This window comes from Octopus sinensis, linkage group LG11 (genome assembly GCF_006345805.1).
Source record: "Octopus sinensis linkage group LG11, ASM634580v1, whole genome shotgun sequence".
Taxonomy (NCBI): Eukaryota; Metazoa; Mollusca; class Cephalopoda; order Octopoda; family Octopodidae; genus Octopus; species Octopus sinensis.
In genome coordinates, this window is record NC_043007.1 from 18919518 (window position 1) to 18924517 (window position 5000).

Genomic DNA, 5000 nt, shown 5'->3' on the forward strand with positions numbered 1-5000 from the left:
ACACATATATATATATAGTTTAAATTTATAGAAAAACAAAATACGAAGGTAGGTGTATAAACAACAAACAGGTATATTAGTTTAACGCTTGGGATGGTGAGAAAGTCTTTTACGTTTCGAGCCTTTGCTCTTCATCAGAAAGGAATTTGAGGAAATGAACAGAGAGAGAATTTAAAAAACAAAAAACTTGTGGATTTAGCGGTCAAGCAAGGTGACTGGTTAGGAAAAAAATAAATGGTTTGACAGATGTTGAAAGAAAGGGACAAACACGAACACACACACACACAAAAAACCCAAATAATTATGCAAAAAAAAAACCCAAACGGAACCTAACTTCAAGCAGGGTAGTAAAGACCACACCCAAACACACGCACGCACACACACATACACATACAAACACACACACACACACGCGCGCACGCACGTACACTCATAAGCACACGAATAACTATGCCAAAAAAATAAATAAATAAAAATCAAAACCAGAACACAACTTGAAGCAGTGCAGTAAAGACCAGACCCAACCGGAATATAAGTATCCAGCAATGAAACAACGAAATAAGAATAAATAATAAATAAATGAATAAAATTAATTAATGAGCTATCAAATATATATATATCTATATATATATATATATATATATATAATATATATATATATATATATATATATATATATATCAAAACAATCACCCCATTTTGAATTATATGGATAATACCATACTAAATTCTGGTGCCTTTAACTTAAGTACCATATATTTTGGTCAGTTTAATCGCCACATTTGAGATATTTTATTATCTCAAATGTCGAACCCCGCAGTACTTAACTTTCATTTGTTTGGCTAAGCCTGGTATTTTATCGGTCTCTTTTGCCGAACAGCTAATTAACGGGAACGTAAACATACCAGCTCGAATACTCCGGAAGAGGTTCGAAAAATAAGAAGTGTTACCTTAGTTCACTGGTAGTGAACAGCTGACACTGTAGTACATCTCCAGTGTTAGACGCTGTGCAAAGGCAACAATAATAATAATAACAATAATTATTATTTCTTTATTGCCCACAGGGGACTAAACACAGAGGTCGACTTTGCCTTTCATCCTTTCGGGGTCGATAAATTAAGTACCAGCTACGCACTGGGGTCGATGTAATCGACTTAATCCGTTTGTCTGTCTGTCCTTGTTTGTCCCCTCTGTGTTTAGCCCCTTGTGGGTAGTAAAGAAAGATATATATATAGTTAATCCAAACATGAACAAAGAGAAAACACAACGCGAGGACGTGGAGCAAGTATAGTGTTATTGGACGCTCAGGAAAGGAAAGAAAGAAGGAGGATTTAACGTTTCGAGCGGAGCTCTTCGTCAGAAACACAGGGAAAGGAAAGATCCAAGGAAGGGAAGACGGAGGGAAAAAAATCGCCAACGATACACACGCGGTCACATATTATGACGAAGACATGTGAATCAACAACAAGCAGGTGTATTAGTTTGACGTTCAGGAAAGTGGGGAAGTCTTTTACATTTCGAGCCTACGCTCTTCAACTGAAAGGAACATGAGGAAATAAATAGAGAGAGAGACTAAAAAGAAAAGAAACTTGTGGATTTAGCGATTTATTGTGGTATAGGGGAATCATTACGCCAATAATAGTAACACACGCACAGGTTCAGTTCCACTTCTTTATTGTTGATCAAATGGTTAAATATCTAAACCAATTAGCTAATCGATCGTTTGTTTAATGTGTTGGTTAAACAATCGATCGGTTGTTTATTAGACAAAGCCCTTTCTTCACTGTCCGCCACTTTCCAGGGACTCGGTGTGTTCCCTACCGATCGCTTCAAAGTCTTCTTTTCATCTGTCTGAGAATTGACTTTATGTCTGCGTGTATACATGCTTTCTCTGTGTGTGTGTGTGTATGTATGTGTGTGTGTGTGTAGATGTATGTTTGCTTCAAAGAGTAGGTGAAGGTGAGAATATTATGAAAGAGTTGTGTGTGTGTACGTGTGTGTGTACGCCCGTGTGACTGCTTGTATGTGTGTACTAGTATCCATGACCTCCGTCAGTATAGATAAGGAATCTACTTTACTGAGGAGTTCTAATAAGAGTGAAATATGTCCGAAGTTACCTCTCTTTTATCAAGATGAGTCCCATTCCCGATTATGTTACCCACATTCTATTTTTATCATTTTTATTAATTAAAATTCTACAGTTGTCTCCCTTATCTACTTTTGCTAAAATTAATCATTAAGTTCACAATTATTTTCTCTCACCACGGGGTTATTTTTAATTAATTTACGCTCCTCGGCTCACTGGACTGATTATGTTAATGCGCGAACTTACCTGTTGTATACATATATTTATACATATATATATACATAAATTACACACAAATACATAGATATACAGTTGTGTGTGTGTGTGTGTGTGTGTGTGTGTGGTGTGTGTGTGTGTGTGTGTGTGCGTGTGTGTGTGTGTGAGATGTGAGTCAGATTTAAGGCAGGGTGTGCTACGACTAACAGCTGGCTGTTGGATGTGATGTTACCACCACCACTACCACCACCACCACCACTACTACTACTACTACTACTACTACTACTACTACTACTACTACCACCACTACTACTACTACTACTACTACTACTTCCACTACCACTACTACTACTACCACCACCACCACAACCACTACTACTACTACTACTTCTACTACCACTACTACTACTACCACTACTACTACTACTACTACTACTGCTACTACTACTATTCAACTTTTATAATAGACAGGTAAATGTAAAAAGGTAAGCAAACGCATTGACTCATCTGGTATTCGGTGACTGGTGTGGCGGTGGTGGTGGCGGTGGTGGTGGTGTGGTGGTGTTGGTGGTGGTTGTGGTGGTGGTGGTGGCAGGACAGATATTTAAAGTCAGTGTTGACGTTGTTGTTGTTCCTGTTGTTGTTGTTGCTTACTTCTAGGTCAGCCTATGAGAAAAAACATCGTCGTTGTAGCCCTCCTGTAATTAAAGGCACTCCAGCCGTGACGATCCCGTTTTCTTTTTCTTATGCAGGCAGGGGCTACGCATTATTTAAATTCACCCTCTTTTACATGTATCGCTCATCGGACTGCGACCAAGCTGGGGCACTTGCCTTGACGGCAAATCAACCACAGTACTTACATATTTAATTGTTTCTTTATTTTGAAGTTTGTTAATTATTTTGTCTGTGTCTTTTGCCAAACCGCTATGTTATGGGGACGTAAAGAAACCAACACCGGTTGTCAAGCGGTGTGGGGACAGACACGAACACAGGGATACAAGCTCAAGTATACACGCAGTCGCGTATATATGAATAGATATAATATAGGAGTGGCTGTGTGGTAAGTAGCTTGCTAACCAGCCACATGGTTCCAGGTTCAGTCCCACTGCGTGGCATCTTGGGTAAGTGTCTTCTTTTATAGCCTCAGGCTGACCAAAGCCTTGTGAGTGGATTTGGTAGACGGAAACTGAAAGAAGCCCGTCGTATATATATATATATATAGTGTAATAAATAATATATATATACATACATACAAACATATATGTACGTACCGATATCTACATGTATATATACATGCATATATAAATATATATACGTACAGGACACCACAAAAAGACGTAAAACTCAACAGAAACGAAAACGGAAAAGCCATTTTGTTACAACAGAAAGACAGAGACGTGGAACAGGACGAGAACGAAAACGGGAAAAACATTATTTACAACAGAAAAACAAGGTACAGGACATGCTACACAAGGAAAAAATCCCCTTCATCAGCTGTCATTAGTAGACTTAGCGTGTTTCGAAGGCAAGACACATATATGTGTGTGTGTGTGTGTGTGTGTGTGTCCAACATCGCTTGACATCGGTGCTGGTGTGTTTGGCGGTTCCGCATAAGAGATTGATAGAATAAGTACTAGGTTTACTAAGAATAAGTCCTGGGATCGATTTGCGCGACTAAAGGCGGTGCTCCAGCATGGCCGCAGTCAAATGACTGAAACGAATAAAAGCATAAAAGAATATAATTTAATCTATCTATCTATCTATCTATCTATCTATCTATCTATCTATCTATCTATGGCCGTGTGGTAAGAAGCTTGCCTCCCACGCATATGGTTCTTTTTTGTTATCTCAACCCCATTAAAACATCGCCATTAAAAAATTGGGTTATCTCCTCACTAGACAGTTGAGTTTACGAGGCGACAAGAGTGATTCAATACTTCAACAGATTATTGACTTTTGGCCTCCTCAATAGTCATTGGTATGATTTGTTATAAAAATGTTATCAGATTAAATAAGATGTCCAATGTTTTCACTTTTCATTTTTATTCTTTTATTCTCTTTTTTTTTGTTTCAGTCATTTGACTGTGGCTATGCTGGAGCACCGCCTTTAGTCGACCAAATCGACCTCAGGACTTATTCTTTGTAAGACTAGTACTTATTCTATCGGTCTTTCTTGCCGAACCGCTACGAGACGGGGACATAAACACACCAGCATCAGTTGTCAAGCGATGCTGGGGGGACAAACACAGACACACACACACACGCGCGCGCGCACAAATATATATATATATATGTATGTATAAGTTCAGCAAAATTTAGATTCAGTTCATGTTTGGATTAACTATATATATATCTTTCTTTACTACCCACAAGGGGCTAAACACAGAGGGGACAAACAAGGACAGACAGACAAACGGATTAAGTCGATTACATCGACCCCAGTGCGTAGCTGGTACTTAATTTATCGACCCCGAAAGGATGAAAGGCAAAGTCGACCTCTGTGTTTAGTCCCCTGTGGGCAATAAAGAAATAATAATTATTGTTATTATTATTATTGTTGCCTTTGCACAGCTTCTAACACTGGAGATGTACTACAGTGTCAGCTGTTCACTACCAGTGAACTAAGGTAACACTTCTTATTTTTCGAACCTCTTCCGGAGTATTCGAGCTGGTGTGTTTACGGTCCCGTTAATTAGCA